Here is a 16,671-nt window from a genome sequence, read left to right as displayed (position 1 = left end):
GACATCAGCTCCAGAATGTTCTAAACATCTAAATACAAAGATGCAAAGTGTGAGTGATAGCACTGGATGAGCTTTGATGAATTCAGGAAAAAAAGACTGATCAGTTTTTTTTTTTTCCCCCGATTTATTAGACTACATATAATTTTAAGAGATTTTTTTATTTTATTTTATTAATTGATTTATATTTTGAATAGGGTCTCACTATGAAGCCCTGACTGCCCTGGAACTCACTGTGTAAGCCAGGCTCTTCTCAAACTCACCTGCCATTGCCTCCAGAGTTCTGGATTTATTTTATTTTATTTTATTTATTTTATTTTATTTTTTGCCAGAGCTGAGGACCGAATCCAGGGCCTTGCACTTGCTAGGCAAGCGCTCTACCACTGAGCTAAATCCCCAAGCCTTATTTTAATTTTTTAAATAATTTATTTACTTTTATGAGCACTGGTGTTTTGCCTGCATATCTGTCTGTGTGAGGGTGTCAGATCTTGGAGTTACAGACAGTTAGCTGCCATATGGGTTCTGGGAATTGAACCTAGGTCCTCTCGAAGAGCAGTCAGAGACCTCTGAGCTATTTCTCCAGATCCTTATTTTTATTTTTAACTAGGTGTATATGTGTATGTGAGTTTGTGTACCTGTGTTGTACCTAGAAGAGGGTGTCAGATTTCCCTAGAGCTGGAGTTATAGACTGTTTTGATCTGCCCAGAGTGAGTGCTGGGAACCAATCTTGGGTCTTCTCCAAGATCAGTACATATTTTAACTACTGAGTCATCTCTTCAGCAAGCATGTGCGTGGGCATGGACACAGAGACATACATATAGAGTTTCTCTATGTAACAGTCCTCACTGTCCTGGAACCCACTTTGTAGACCAGGCTGGCCTAGAACTCACAGAAATCTACCTGCCTCTACCTTCGAGTGATGGGACTGAAGGAGTGTGTCTTCACAACTAGCAATACACACACTTTTTTTTTTTTTTTTTTTTTGAGATAGGTTCTCATGTAACTCAAACTCACATTAGCTGAAGATGGCCTTGAACTCCTGATCCTTCTGCCTCCTCTGGAGGGATGGGATTACAGGTGTGTCCCACAATACCTAGTTTATGTGGTTGGTACTAGGGATAAAATTCAGGGCTTCAAGCATCCTAGGTAAGCACTCTGCCAATTGAATTATATCCTCCCCTATAGATTTGTTTTAATAATTGTACAAGTAAAGAATATTAAAAGGAAACTCCCTTGGCTTCTATAAAGATATCATAAATCATTCTGAAGGAGTTTTTCTTTTCTTTTTTTCCTTTTTCTTTTTCTTTCTTTCTTTTTTTTAATCCAGGGTCTTGTGTAGCCCAGGCTGGCCTCCAACTTGTTAGGTAGCCCAGGATATCTTTGAATTTCTGATCCTCTAGGCACCACCTCCCAAGTGCTTAGATTACAGAACTGTACCACTCCGCTCAGTGTACATGGTACTAGGAATCAAACCCAAGGCATCTTGCATACTAGGCCAGCACTCTACTAACTGAGCTACATCCCCAGGCACCCCTGAAGGGTATTTTAACAGATAATTAAGAGGGAATTTCATTTCTTTGAAGTTTACGGGGGTTTGTCCAATAACTATTTGTTGAATGAATGTAGACCTTATGTTTATTTTGCCAGCATAGCAGAAAGGATGTTCCTGGTTGGTTGCCATATGGAGTATATTTTGAGCAGGGCACAAATAGAGTGGGTGTAATTTTGTCTTCTGTCCTAAATATTTGGTTTTTAGATGCTCTTCTCTGGTGGCCTGGTCCACCGTGGTGCCATTTTTGTAACTCTCTGGATTGAATCCAAACCCCACCACTACTTGGCCTCATCCGCAACTCTGGTTAAGTGTCCTTTGTCCCCAAGGAGCGGAGGTAATGTTGGCCGTGAATTAGGTTAATGAATATATCTTAAACTGCAAACGTGGGAATGTTTTCTGTTTTTTTTTTTTTTTAATTCATGTGTAGAATGTGTGTGTGTATAAATGTTGTCTTATGTAGGTGTACGTGTGTATGCACATGTGTGCCAGAGGCTGGCTTCAGATGCCTTCCTTGACGTCTCTTTATTTGTTGCGGCTGGCTCTCTCCCTGAACCTGGAAGCTCACTGATGGCTTTTTCAGCTTGTCCTGGGGATCTGTTGTCTCTGTTTGCCCACTGCTGGCATTTATAGGTGGGCCACCACAGCCACCATCTTTTCTTGTGATTGCTGGGGATCTGAGCTCCGGTCTTCACGCTTATGTAACAAACCCCTTTATCCACTGAGCTGTCTTCCTAGCCACAGAGGGAGCGGGGTATTTGCTACTACTGCACAGTAGTGTGTCAGAGCATCAGTCTTTCTAGGAGGGAGGGGAAAGGAGAAAATCATTATTCAGTTTAATTCTTATTCAAAAAGCCCTTCTTCTTAGAGCCTATCTAGGCCTCAAGAGGTCACATGTATTTTTTCCACCTCTAGTCTTGGTAGCTTGCCCAGCCTGCGTGTGAACCAGCCTAAGCTAGCCTGTTAGAAGATGAGGGACCTCTTAGAACAATGGGCAGACCATTCTAATGGAGGCCCTCTTAGGTCAGGTAGTCCCCAGTTGACCTTTCAGTTGACCGGAGAGATCTGAGTGTGTCCAGCTGAGATGGGTAGCTCAGCCCAAGTTGCTGACCCATTTAATGGCAAGCTAAATAAATGTTGTGGCTTTACTCACTGAATTATGAGTGTGTTTATTGCAAAGCTAAGCTAAGTGGTATGCCCTGTTAGGGAGATCAATTCGCATTTGACTTGATGTCAGGGCAAGTTTGGAGTGTCTCTGTTTTTCCAAACATTCTCAGCTTCCCCATTATAGACACCACATTAATATAGTGGCTGAGGTCTTGGGCATTGTAGTCATAGAACTGAGCCTGGATCCAGTCTCTTCCGTATACTAGTGGGTGACTCTGGGCAAATCATTTTCTCTTTTCCAGATTTTATTTTATCACTGTGAAACGTGGAAACTAGTATCATTTGAAATAATTTATCCAATATCCATTCTTAGGCCCCCTACTTCCTAACAGACTCCAATGTCACTCAGATAGTCACACATCTACATGTCAGTTAATCTTAGAAACTCAACCCAACCCCTGGCCCTGGCCCCATTTAGAGAGGTTTATTTGTTTATTATTCATTCATTCATTTGGACATGGGGTCTCATGTAGCCCAGACTAGCCTTGAAGATAACTTTGCATTTCTGAGTGTTCTGATTTCCCTGCTTCTGTCTCCAAGTGCTGAGATAACAGACTATGTCACCGTCAAGCTCTCCGTCAAGCCTGGGCATCGAATGAAGCCTCTCGCACATTAGGCGAACAGAATCCCAGTGCTGACACTTCTCCAGCCCCTCCCTCACCATTTCTAGGGCTTAGTCCAAGGGGGGACATATCATATCCTGGAGAAAGGAAATGTGCGGGTGTGAAGTTGCTTCTGGCAGAGATTTCTTCATGTCCAGGAAGACAGGGGGAGCCAGCTGTGGGAGTATATACCTGTAACCCTAGCATCCAGGAGGCTGAGGCAGGAGGATCAGGATTTCAAAGCCATCCCTGAGTTTTCAAAGCCATCTTGTTTGAGGCTAGCCTGCAATATGAATCCTTGTCCCCAAACAAAACAGAACAGAAGCATAGGTAGCAGAGAGGGGGCTGTGTTCCTTCTGAGGATGGCGGTTTGGATGTGCTTGGCATTTGAGCCACCATCCTGTGGTCATGGAGAGAGTTGAGGAGGTGAGGGGGAGTGCAAAGCCCCAAAGGGAGATAGAGGCTTAAGAATGAATGAACTTGGGTGCTTGAATGAACTACTAAACCACCAAAACTCCAACCATGGGAAGAACACTTTCTAAAACCATCGAGTTATATGAGATAATACATCTTCTGTTTCCTGTTCCTCACAGGGTCTCTTTTTTTCTTTTCTTCTCCCCTCCCCCTCCTCTGACTGCTGTCTCTCTGTCCTGTCTTTTGTATCCTGGGCTTTGCTACAGTTGAGAATAACCTTGAATTCCTGGTCCTCTTGCTTCTGCAGCCCAAATGCTGAGATTGTAGGTGTGCACCACCAAGCTTTCTTTATGTGTTGCTGGGATTGGAAGCTGGAGCTTTGAGCATGCTGGGTGAGTTCTCGACTCCTGGGCTACATCTCCAGCCCTGAATGACCTATCTTTTAGCATAGCATCTAATACATAGTAAGCCCTCAATAAATACTAGTTAGTCCCTTTTATAATTATATGGAATTCTTTCCTTCAACTGTTAACTGGTTTCTGATTTTGCAGGTGTTGGGGAAGAAAATTATTAACTGAGCTTTATTGACCCTCTCTGGATTGGTGCCTGTGTTTTTCCTGTGGTTGGTGCAAGGCTGACATGATACCCAGGGGGCCAACTGTCTATAGTCTGCTTGTGTGAATAGTTAGTTTTATTAGTGGGCTAGGGATAAATTTCAGTGGTAGGGTGCCTAGCATGCAAGAGACCCTAGATTCTATCTCTAATATCTTTTTTCTTTTCTTTCTTTCTCTTATTTTTTATTTTTGAGACAGGTTTTCTCTGTGTAACAGCCATGGCTGTCCTGGAACTCACTCTGCAGACACCATGCCAGGCTACTATCTTTTTTCTAAAAAGGAAGAGGGAGGAGGAGGAAGAGGAAGAGGAGGAGGAGGAAGAGGAAGAGGAGGAGGAGGAAGAGGAAGAGGAGGAGGAGGAGAAGCAGCTTTATTAGCACACAACCACACTCATTCATACAACTACTAAATTTTAAACTTATTATTTTTCTTTGTTTGTGGGTTACAATATGTGTGTAGTGGTCAAGGGACATTTTGGGAAGGTTGTTTTTCTTATTCCTTGTTTTAGGGCAGGGTCTCTCTGTTTCTGCCACACTGTGTACTCCAAGCTCGCTAGCCAGCAAGCTTCTAGGTGAGCCTCCTGCCTCTACCTAGCTCCCATCTTGCTATAGGTGTGCATTGGTGGGTCTGGGTTTTTTATGTCTGGGGATTGAACCTGGGTTATTTCTTTTGTTTGTTTGTTTTTGTTTTTTTTTTTGTTTGGTTTTTCGAGACAGGGTTTCTCTGTAGCTTTGGAGTCTGTCCTGGACTAGCTCTGTAGACCAGGCTGGCCTCGAACTCACAGAGATCCACCTGGCTCTGCCTCCTGAGTGTTGAGATTAAAGGCGTGCGCCACCACCACCCTGCTGGGTTGTTTCTTTTTGCTACTACTGAGCTCTCGCTGGCCTGTATTTTGCATTGATTAGGTGTAATGGAGATGTTTATGGCTTTCATAATAAAATGGTTATCACCTGGCTTTTTACAGGAAATGTTTACAAACCTTGCTTGTTCTGGAGCCAATAAATACTTCACCTCCTCAGTGATAATTCACCTGGGACCTACTACTGGCTGATGCAGATGGCAATGTCTACCAGGTAGACTGTACTTTACTGGATGCATACTCAGGATGCTGTGGGCAGGTGTCTGAAAACCTGATGCACACCTCATGGTAGTTTTAAGAATGACCCAGTACAGGGCCTTATGTGGGATAATGGAGACCAGTTTTTACTCTCTCCATCTTTTGGATACTCTTCTTTTTAAAATTACTTAAAAATTTTTTACATTTTTATGTGTATGGGTATTTTGCATATGAATATGTCTATGTACTAAGTGTGTGCGTGGTACCTGCAGAGGTCAGAAGAGGACTCCAGATTCCCTGGAACTGGAGTTATGGATGGCTGTGAGCCACCATGTGGGTTCTGGGACTTGAACTTGGGTCCTCTGCAGCAGCAGCAAGTACCCTAAACCTCTAAGCCATCCCTCCAGCCCATGTCAGCTACTTTTCTGTTGCTGGGATAAAGCACCATGACCAAAACAACTTTGAAAAGAGAGTTTATTTGTGCTTACAGTTCCAGAGGGTTAGAATCCATGAAGGTGATCCATGAAGAATCCCTAGGCATGGCTGGAGCAGAAGCTGAGACTCACATTTTGAACAGCAAGCATGAAGCAGAGAGCAAATTTTCTCAAGTCTTTTAACTCTTAAAACCTGCCCCCAGCAACACACTTTCTCCAACAAGACCACGCTTCCCCCACCCCACTGCACCCCATCCCCACCCCACACACAGTGCCATGAGCCAGGGGCCAAGCATTCAGATGCCCCAGACATGGGGAGATATTTCTCATTCAAACCATCACACTTCCTGCGTGTGTGTGTGTGTGTGTGTGTGTGTGTGTGTGTGTGTGTGTGTTTCCCCCGAGACAGGGTTTCTCTGTGTAGCTTTGCGCCTTTCCTGGAACTCCTTTGGAGACCAGACTGGCCTCGAACTCACAGAGATCCGCCTGCCTCTGCCTCCCGAGTGCTGGGATCAAAGGCGTGTGCCACCACTGCCCGGCTCCTCTGTGTTATTAACTCCCATCTCAGACCACGTCTGCCAATGAGGACCCTAACACACATGCCCCAACAATGTCTGCTGTCCTAGGTTATTCTAGTGGGAAATAAGTTTAAGAAAAATCTTTGTTTCAACATTTCAGTAAAATTGGAGAATCCCTTTGATAGGCCTCTGAGGTATTAAACAGCCATCCTGCCGGGCGGTGGTGGCACATGCCTTTAATCCCAGCACTCTGGAGGCAGAGCCAGGCGGATCTCTGTGAGTTCGAGGCCAGCCTGGGCTACCAAGTGAATTCCAGGAAAGGCACAAAGCTACACAGAGAAACCCTGTCTCAAAAAAACAAAAACAAAAAAACAAAACAAAACAAAAAATAAACAGCCATCCTACGAAGTGATAGACAGCTCTCTTCTTACCCTTGTGTGCCACGTTTGTTTGATTATTTTGGTTTTGAGATGGGATCTTAGGTGGCCAACGCAAGCCTCTGACTTGCTAGCTAAGGATGGCCTTGAACATCTGATCCTCCTGCCTCTACTTCCAGAATTCAGAGATTACAGATGTGCCTCACTCCATCTGGTCCTTTGTACATTCTTTATAAAAGATACATACAGGCCTGGAGAGATGGCTCAGCAGATGAGCACGTACTGCTCTTCCAGAGGACCCAGATGGCTCACAACCACTTAGAACTTCAGCTCAGGAGGATCTGATGCCTTTGGCCTTCGCAGGCACCTGCACTCACATGCATGTACTCATGCAAAATCATTGAGCAATACAAACAATGTGCTTCCTTGGCATCCTCTTTGGTTATTTTTACCTCCTCTACTGATTACATGCTCTGGGAACAGTGGTGAGAATCTCATTCTTTGTAAATATCATTTTGAATGCATGAAGAGAAAGTATATTTGTTTAATGGTGGGTTTGGGACTGTTCCTCACACATTTTTTTTCTTTCTCAACATTTTTTCATATATTTATATTACAAATGCATTCCTTTTCTGTCACTAAATAAAATGAAACATGAAAACATGCATGCCAAATTCATGATAGCTGTTTCCCCCAGGGAAAAAACGAGAAAAAGGGAGGGGAATTTTCATGTTTTTAAACTATAAAAACATCTGAAGAAAAAAAAAATCTTTGGGAACACAATTTTCCATGGTTGCATAATAGTTTATCATATGACTATACCAATCATTTTTAAACCAATCTCCTTTTGTTCGTTTATATGCTTTTTTTCAACTTGTTCTCCTACGTGGTGTCGGGATAAAGAACCTTGGGTATGTTTTGTGCATACCTCTGATTGTTTCCTTAGACTTAGGTTCCTAGAGTGGAATTATAGGGTATAACGTGTTTTGATATCTATTTGTAGATTCCTTTTTCAATACGGTCCAAACCAATTCAGTGGGTAGGAATTTAAAGCCACAATAACAAGCCGTAAAAGAGGAATGGCCTCTGAGGGTTTAATACCGAAAACAATTCTTGAAAACTTCTGAGCTGGGTGTGGTGCTTCGTGCCCGTCTGTAGTCCCAGCAAGCCGGAGGCTAGAGCAGGAGGATCGATCATTCAGGACACCCAGGGATATGTAGTGAGTAGTGAGCCAGCCTGGGCTATAACATGAGACCCTGTCTCAAAAACAAATAGACAAAACTTCCCTCCTCACAAAGCGTCTGGGCCAGAGAAACAAAAAACCAAAAACAACAACAACAACCAAAACAAAAAAAACCCCAAAACTCAAAATCCAAAACAAACAAACACCAACGGACCAACCAAAGGGAAATGAGTATCTTAGTTCTAATCTCCCTCCATCCCTCTCCCCCTCTCGTCTCCCCCTCCTCTCTGCCTCCCCCTTCTCCCTGTGGTAAACCCTTACCATGCTGCCCAGGTTAGTCTTGAATTCACAGGGCTGCAGGCACACTGGTATGTTCTAGAGTCGTAATGCCTCTCTGTAGTAAGGAAATAGTTCAGTAGTTACACTGTCCACTGTTTCAAGAAGTGGATACATTCTAGCATTTTCCTCTGTCATCATTCGGGAAAGACAAGATTATATTGTTTTGAAATGATATTAAAAGTCTTTAAAGTCATTCGATCTGTTTTCAATAGGGCTCTTTGCTTCGGACTCAAATGGATGTCAGTTAACGTGTTTGACTTCCCCCACTAAGGAATTCAGTTTCCCTGGCGTCCAGTGGCCTTCAGTACGCTGCCCTCTGTTTAGTTTTTCCATGCTCTCAGTCTTACTAGAATAACCTTCCATGGTAGAGGCATTGCCATTACACAGCCCTACCTCAAAGAGAAGCCTAGACTTTTGGTCAGACTTTTTTTTTTTTTTTTTTTAATTACATTTTAACATTTTATTAATTGTGTGGATTTTTGGTGTTGGTGTTTTTTTTTAAGACAAGATTTCTCTGGATGTCCTGGGACTTGCTCTGTAGGCCAGGCTGGCCTTGAACTCAGAGATCACTTGTCTCTGCCTCTCGAGTGTTGGTCAGACATTTTAAGGATGCTAGCTTGAAGACCAAGGTTTAACTATGCAGTCCAGGCTGGCCTGCAACTCATCATCCTACTGTCTCAGCTTTCCAAGTGCTGGTATCCAGGAGTGTGCCATGACACCAAGTTGTGACTGTCATTTAAGATGACAAGGACTGGGGAGGTGGCTCAGTAAAGTGCTTGCAGAACAAGCAAGCATGAAGACCCAAGTTCAATCCCCCAAAGGCATGTAAAAGTCGGGCAGGAAGCCTGGGTGTGGTGGTACACACCTTTAATGCCAACACTCAGGAGACAAAGGCAGGTGAATCTCTGTGAGTTCGAGGCCAGGTCTACCAGTCTGGCTCCAGTAAGAAACCGTGTCTCAAAAGTGAGGTGAAGAGAAATTGAGGAATACACCTGGGATGGACTTCCAGTCTACAAACACAGACACACTGACATGCACATACAGACATGCACACACAGAGGCATGAGTGCACACACTCAGATAACATCTGCCTTTTTCTAGAAGAATGAAGATAGACGATCTCTAGTTATCTTATTCAATTACCTACAATTAACCAAAACAACATACCTCGAAGAAATGTATCAACAGATGAATGCACACTAAAATATTATCACCTATCAAGAAGTCAGTTACATTAGGTAAAAGACGCACAAAATCTGCCTGTCTTCGGCTTTGACGTGGCAGGCAGCCTGGAAGGCAGGTAGCTAAAGGTGAGAAGAAATGAACCAGGAGTCGGAAAGATAAGAGTCTTTAGGTGGAGCTGGGAAGGAAATGTGGCTGAAGAGGCACACAGAGGGAAGTTAATGCCAGGAATACCACTCAGAGCAGCTCGGGTGGATCCAAAAGGCAGGAGCAGCCATTGGGAGATTTTTCTTTTTTAATTAAAGATGTGATGTGACATTGACACATGGTTTAGGAGTCATGTTGGTTGATCTCATTCTGGCCCATAGTCTCTGCCTTTCCCACAAAGACTGCATTGCACAAATATTTCCCCATCTCCTCCCCTGCCCTTAGAGAGTCATGCTGTAGCTACTACAGTGTGTATTTTGAAGATGATTGGAAACGACTTCCTTTTGGTCTGCTCATGGAGCTCTGTTGTCCAAAGTAGTTGCCTCGGAGTGATGCCTCGCTCCCTTTCCCTGGGGGTTGAGACTGCTACCTCATCCCGAAAGGATGTGTTGCTTCATGGTATCGGCTTACGGCACGGCACGCACAGATAACTCTGCAAACATTTCATTGTAATACTTCCATGCTTAAATCACCAAATTGGCTTTGGAAAATATGCAATCTCTTCAAATTACATTTTCTTTTAGCTTCAGAATTCAGTCTAACAAGCTAGTTTGTATTTTAGACATTTGAAAATAGGAACACAAAATGGCCTTGAGTTTTATGATTCTGTATTTGGGAAACAAAACAAAAGGAAGAGGCACAGTATGTGGTTGGGGAGATGGGTAAAGTGCTTGCTATGCAAGCGTGAGAAGCCGAGTTCGGATCACCAGTACTCTTGAACACTCACATCCAGGTAGCACTTGCTGGGCTGTAGCCTCCTACACTAGGAAGGTGAAAAACAGGCAGATCTCAGCAGCTGGCTAGGTAGTTAGGCTAGCTGAAAAGGTGAGCTCTATGTTCAGTGAGAGGCCTTGTCTCAAAAAATACAGTAGAAAGCAACAGAGGAAGACAACCAATTTGACATCCAACATCTACCTGCCCATGTACAGGCGAGTGCACACATGTACACTACTCAGACACACACCACACATACACAAATGTATTAGTGCAAAAGCAGGGGACAATGACAATCAGCTGTGCAATGTGCCCTGTGCCTTGTCAACCTGTACTGTATCTGAGAGGGTCCAGGAAGGACCTAGAGCTTGAATGTGTTTCTCAGCTCTCCCATGAAAAAGTATTCCAGATTGGGTGGCATAAATAACTGGAATTTATTCTCCTGTGCTTCTGCACACCACCCCCCTCCCGCCCCGAGTACTTGAGAGGCAACCCGGGGCCTTGAGCATATGAGGCAACTCCCACAGTTCTGAAGGCAGAAAGTGCAAGTGAAGGAGCTCTGGGATGGCTAATCTTGGTTGTTGACATACCCAAGAAGATGGCCCTCCGTTGAGAAATTGCCTTCATCAGATTGGCTGGCATGTCTGTGGAGCATTTTCTTGATTGCTAATTGTGGGTGGGCCCAGTACACTGTGGGTGGTACCATCCATAGGCAGGTGGGTTTGGGAGTTATAAAGAAGGGAATGAAGGATGGGTCTGAAAGCAAGCCACTAAGCAGCATTCCTCTGTGGTTTCTGCTTCAAATGCTGTCTGGACCTTCCTCACTGATGGACTATCGCTTGGAAGTGTAAGCTGAATCAAACCCTTTCTTCCCCAATTTGGTTTTAGACAGTTGTTGTTTTATTATTATTTTTTCAATTTCTTTATGTTTTATGTGCATGAGTGTTTTGTCTTGTACAACATGTATGCAGTGCCTATGGAGGCCAGAAGAGGGCTTCAGATCCCCTTGAGCTGGAGTTACACAGTTGTAACCCACTATGTGGTGCTGGGAATCAAAACCAGGTCCTCTTCAGGAGATTTTTTGTTTATCTTTGTTTTGTTTTGTTGAGACATTCCTCTAGACCAGGCTGGCCACACACTCACAGAGATCTGCCTGCCTCTGCCTCCCAAGTGCTGGGATTAAAGCGTATACTACTGGGCAGTGGGTTCTTATTTTGATTTTTTTTTTAAATCACAGTAACAGAAAGCAAACTAGAACTTGTCCCCTTGAAGACTGTAGCTTCTGGTGGTGGACAGCAACCCTTGGTGTTCTTTGCCATCCCCCTGCACTATACCCATCTCTGTCTCTGTTGTCGATGTCCTTCTTCCAGTGTGTTTCTAGCATTTTCATCTTTTTAAAAAGATATCACTTAAGCCAGGCGGTGGTGGCACATGCCTTTAATCCCAGCACTCTTGAGGCAGAGCCAGGGGGATCTCTGTGAGTTCGATGCCAGCCTGGGCTACCAAGTGAGTTCCAGGAAAGGCACAAAGCTACACAGAGAAACCCTGTCTCGAAAAACCAAAATAAAAATAAACAAACAAACAAATAAATAAATAAAATAAAGATATCACTTAAAAACAAACAAGTAAACCACCACCTATATTGCCTTAGGAACCATTAAGATGACCTCACTTTAACTTGATTGCACTTGCAAAGATCTCAAGGTTGTAGTCCCAGGAACCCAGGGCTTAGGACTGTGACACATCATTTTTGGGAACACAGTTCTACCCATAGCAGAGCTTGTCCAGCTCACTTGTCTCTTGGACATTACTTTGAAATCTCAGTTTTAACACTTAGTTGGATGGTATGATGGTCAATTTAAGGCAAAATGATGTAGGTGTGATGGGATTGGTAGTGGGACCTGGTGAAAGTTTTTCTGTTCTATGGTGAGATAGAGCTGAATCAACCCAGCTGTAGAAAGTGGTTGGAGAACTGGTTGAATCAGGCCAAGTCTTCTAAAGGGTTATTCAGGCAAAATTGGATGCTGGGTAGAATTTAGTGGGTGACGAACATTTTGGAAGTCCATGGGTACCTGGTTATCACCCTGATCACCGCAGTCCAATATGCACTAACACAAGCGGCTTTGTCATTTTAGAAACTTTTCTATCAAAAGTGTGTGTGTGTGTGTGTGTGTGTGTGTGTATGTGTGTGTGTGTGTGTGTGTGCGCGCGCGCGCTTGTGTCTGTGCGTATGTACAAGCACGCTGTACGTGCATGCTGGGAAGTGGAGGTCAAAGGACAACTTGCAGGAGTTGGTTCTCTCCCTTTACCATGTGAGGCCTGGAGATCTAATCCAGATCATCAGGCTTTGGGACAGGGCCTTTACTCGAGGGTCCCTTTTTCAAAATTTAGTAAACACATTGAAAAAGTTAAAAAAAAAGAAGAACTTGAATTCTATATTTTAACTCAGTATATCCAAAATAGTATTTCAAAGTCATAGTTATACAAATATAAGTAAAATGCTTTGTTTCCCCCCCCCCTTTTCTGAGTCCAACATGCACTCCGGACTTGCAGCATTATACACAAGCCATGTTCCCCAGGCTTAGCATCCATGGGTGTGAGGTTGCTGCAGATTCTGGATGTAGCCCCTGTGGTTAGAAGGATCTAAGCCATAGGCTGCCAGTTCTGGGGACAGTTAAAGGCCTTTGGGACTCTAGAGGCTGAGGCAGAGGACTGAAAGTCTGAGGCCAGCTCAGACTACATAGAAAATAAAACAAAATAAAAATAGCCTCTGGAGAAGAGCTTAGATCAGCTCTCAAGAGGAAAAGGGATTCCAGTAGAAAGTGAAGGCAACAACCAGGGGGCCATTTAAACCTTCTTCAGGGAAGGGCAGAATGCTTGCTCCGGGGCTAGCATCTGTTCCAGTTGGTTTTTCTGTTGCTGTGATAAACACCATGGCCAAAAGCAACATGGGGTGGGGGGGGAGGTTCATTTCATTTACAAGTCCAGGTCACAGTCCGTTATTGAGAAAAGTCAGGACAGGATCCGAAGCAGACAGAAACCACAGAGGAACTGCTTCCTGGCTTGCTCAGCTAGCTTTCTTTCTGTCCTTGTTTACTATTTGGTATGTATGAGTGTGTGTGTGTGTGTGTGTGTGTGTGTGTGTGTGTGTGTGAGAGAGAGAGAGAGAGAGAGAGAGAGAGAGAGAGAGAGAGAGAGAGAGAGAATGCATATGTAGCATATACTTCAGAGGTCAGACCAGGGCATTGGATCCCCTGGAGTCAAATATAGTTGTGAGCACCACTGGGTGCCACAAACTGAACTCAGGTTCTCTGTGAGAGCAGTCACCAATTTTCACGACTGAGTCACCTCTCAAGCCCCTCAGCTGTTTTCTCATGCAGCCCAGGCCCACCTGTCTAGGGATGGTGCCGCCCACAGTGGTCTGAGCTCATCCATGTGAATTATCAACCAAGGCCATTCCTCACAGACAGACCAACATGATGAGGGCAATTCTTTAATTGCTGTTCTCCCTTCCCAGGTGGCTGACAAAAACTAACCAGGACAGATCTTTTGGAGCTGAAATACAAGCGCACACCTGGTTAGAAGTACTGGCAGGTAATCTATCACTCTCTCCATCTCCTTCAATGAGAGTTTAGAAGTCCAGCAGCTTCTACTTGTCAGCCATGCCGGCCTTTTTCTTTTCTTTTCTTTTCTTTTTTTTTGGCTGGAGCTGAGGACCGAACCCAGGGCCTTACACTTGCTAGGCAAGCGCTCTACCACTGAGCTAAATCCCCAACCCCTGCCGGCCTTTTTCTTATCTGTTTCAAGGGCCTATGGTTTTACAACTGGCTTCATCAGCTGCCAATGCTCTATGATCTTTCAACTCTGCTCCCCACAGCTAGCTCAGTCTGCCTGTGTCCCCATCTCACACTCCAAGGGCAGAAAATCAGATTGGCTTCCTGTTTAGCCATTTCCAAATCAGCTGCCACCACACCCACCTGATATAAACATGGCTACCTAGGATCGTTCCTTAATGCTTCTCATAGGGTGTTCTCTGCTCCAGTAGCACTGGAAATGTAAATTCATGGTCCCAAAATGAATTGGTGTCTCTGGAGTGGTGCTCAAGGTACCATCTTGTAGCCAAGAGCCAGGTGGATTTCTCAGAAGGGGATGTGCTTAGGAGTGTAAGTTTAGTATACCAAGACAGAGAGTAAGAAACAAATGCATGTTGGGGAGGGGTTCACAGGCCTGGAGGGACAGGGGAAGGAGAGGGGACCCCAGCTTCCATCTTGGAGCCGGGATCTGCTGGAAGCAGCTGGACCACCCTGGAATTCACTAGAAGCCCAAGTTGGCCTTGAACCTGAGGTAATCCTCTACTTCAACCTCCTGACTGCTGAGATATTAGGTGTGCATTATCGTGTCCAGTGACACTATAACATTAAGTTGAGTTCACAAACTTTAAAAAATGAAAAAACGTTGATTTTTAGAAAGTGGTATAAACAGAGTACCTGAGGCTTGCATTTTCCATAGCACATATGCTATATGAAATTAGAAATTCACACTATAAAAATAGCTTTGCAGGAGTGCCATTATTAACATAACCTTACTTCAGATACTTTTTTTTTTTTTTAGTGGTGGAGACAATACTTCCAGGTAAAAATATATTAATGGCTAGAACAGAAGAAATGCTAAGTCCAGATGGTAAGCATTTTCTTGCAAAGTCACATCAAATTTAATACTAGCCCAGGAAAACTGAAACATTTTTTTTTTTTGTTTTGTTTCGTTTTTTTGAGCTGAGGATCAAACCCAGGGCTTTGCGCTTGCTAGGCAAGCGCTCTACCACTGAGCTAAATCTCCAACCCCTGAAACATGTTTTTTTAAAAAGTATTTTAAATATTCTTATAACTGTTTGTAGATTTTCACCACTGGTTTAGGATACCATTATAAAAGATACCATGCCAAGTGATTAGTAAAATATGTAATAAAACGTATAAATCTTTTGGTTAAAAATAATGTTTAGAATATGCTGTTATAGTATCTTCATCTCTAAAAATTACATTTACTAATCTATATATATATATGTACATATTGTGTGTGTGTGTGTGTGTGTGTGTGTGTGTGTGCATGCTACTCCTCTTTCTGTTGGTTAGGGCTCAGGGTATAAACTCAGGTCCTAAGGCATGGGAACAAGTGCTTTTACCTGCTGATCTATCTATCTGTCCAAGTTACAGCATTTTTATTGGGAATTTTGTTAAGTGGTACTTATGGGAAAATGTTTTTTCGTGTGTTTATCTGTGGTAGGCATGTATATGTAGATGTGTGTCAGTACATGTGTATGCAGGTGTGCATGTATGTGCTTATGGAAGTCAGAAATGGATGTTGGGTATCTTTCTGAGGCAGGGTCTCTTTTTTGTGGGGAGGAGGTTCAGTGAACTTGATTGATGGTGTTCAAGAGAGTAGGGCTCCCTAACCCCTCCTGTTGTTCTGGGGGTCTGGGATGGAAACGGTGAGGGAGATGTTCAGTATCGGGGGCTGAAATGGGGCAGGAACTGCTCAGCAGCTGAGGGTCTCTCTTGCTGTCCTTGCTGGGGTGCGTGGTCCAGGGCAGGCTTCTTACTCCTTGGAGGCCATGTAGGCCATGAGGTCCACCACCCTATTCCTGTAGCCAAATTCATTGTTGTACCAGGAAATGAGCTTCACAAAGTTGTCATTGAGAGCAATGTCAGCCCCAGCATCAGAGGTGGAGGAGTAGGGTCACTGTTAAAGTCACAGGAGACAACCTGGTCCTCTGTAGCCCAGGATGCCCTTTAGTGGGCCCTCTGATGCCTGCTTTTTGATGTCATCATACTTGGCAGATTTCTGCAGATGGCATGTCAGATCCACGACAGACACATTTCGGGTAGGAACATGGAAGGCCATGCCCACGAGCTTCCGGTTCAGCCTGGGATGACCTTGCTCACAGCCTTGGCAGCACCGGTGGATGCAGGGATGATGTTCTGGGCAGCCCCACGGCCATCATGCCACAGCTTCCCAGAGGGGCCATCCACAGTCTTCTGGGTGGCAGTGATGGTGTGGACTGTGGTCATGAGTCACAATGCCAAAGTTGTCATGGAGACCTTGGCCAGGGGGGCTAAGCAGTTGGTGGTATGGGAAGGATTGCTAACGATCTTGAGTGAGTTGTCATACTTCTCATGGTTCACACCCATCACAAACATGTGGGCATCAGCAGAAGGGGCAGAGATGATGACCCTTTTGGCCCTGGCCCCAACCTTCCAGTGGGCCCCAGCTGAGGCAGGGTCTCTTGATGAACCCAGAGCTTGTTGGATTTGGGTAGTCTA

General features: G+C 44.3%; 1 pseudogene; it reads right to left on the bottom strand.

The window, feature by feature from the left end:
• Positions 1-15,902: 15,902 nt before the first annotated feature.
• LOC118588245 lies at positions 15,903-16,434 on the bottom strand (annotated as a pseudogene).
• Between the last annotated feature and the right edge of the window lie 237 nt (positions 16,435-16,671).

Source organism: Onychomys torridus, chromosome 8 (genome assembly GCF_903995425.1).
Source record: "Onychomys torridus chromosome 8, mOncTor1.1, whole genome shotgun sequence".
Lineage (NCBI taxonomy): Eukaryota > Metazoa > Chordata > Mammalia > Rodentia > Cricetidae > Onychomys > Onychomys torridus.
Note: the sequence above shows the minus strand (reverse complement) of the source record. Positions and strands in the feature narration are given on the sequence as shown.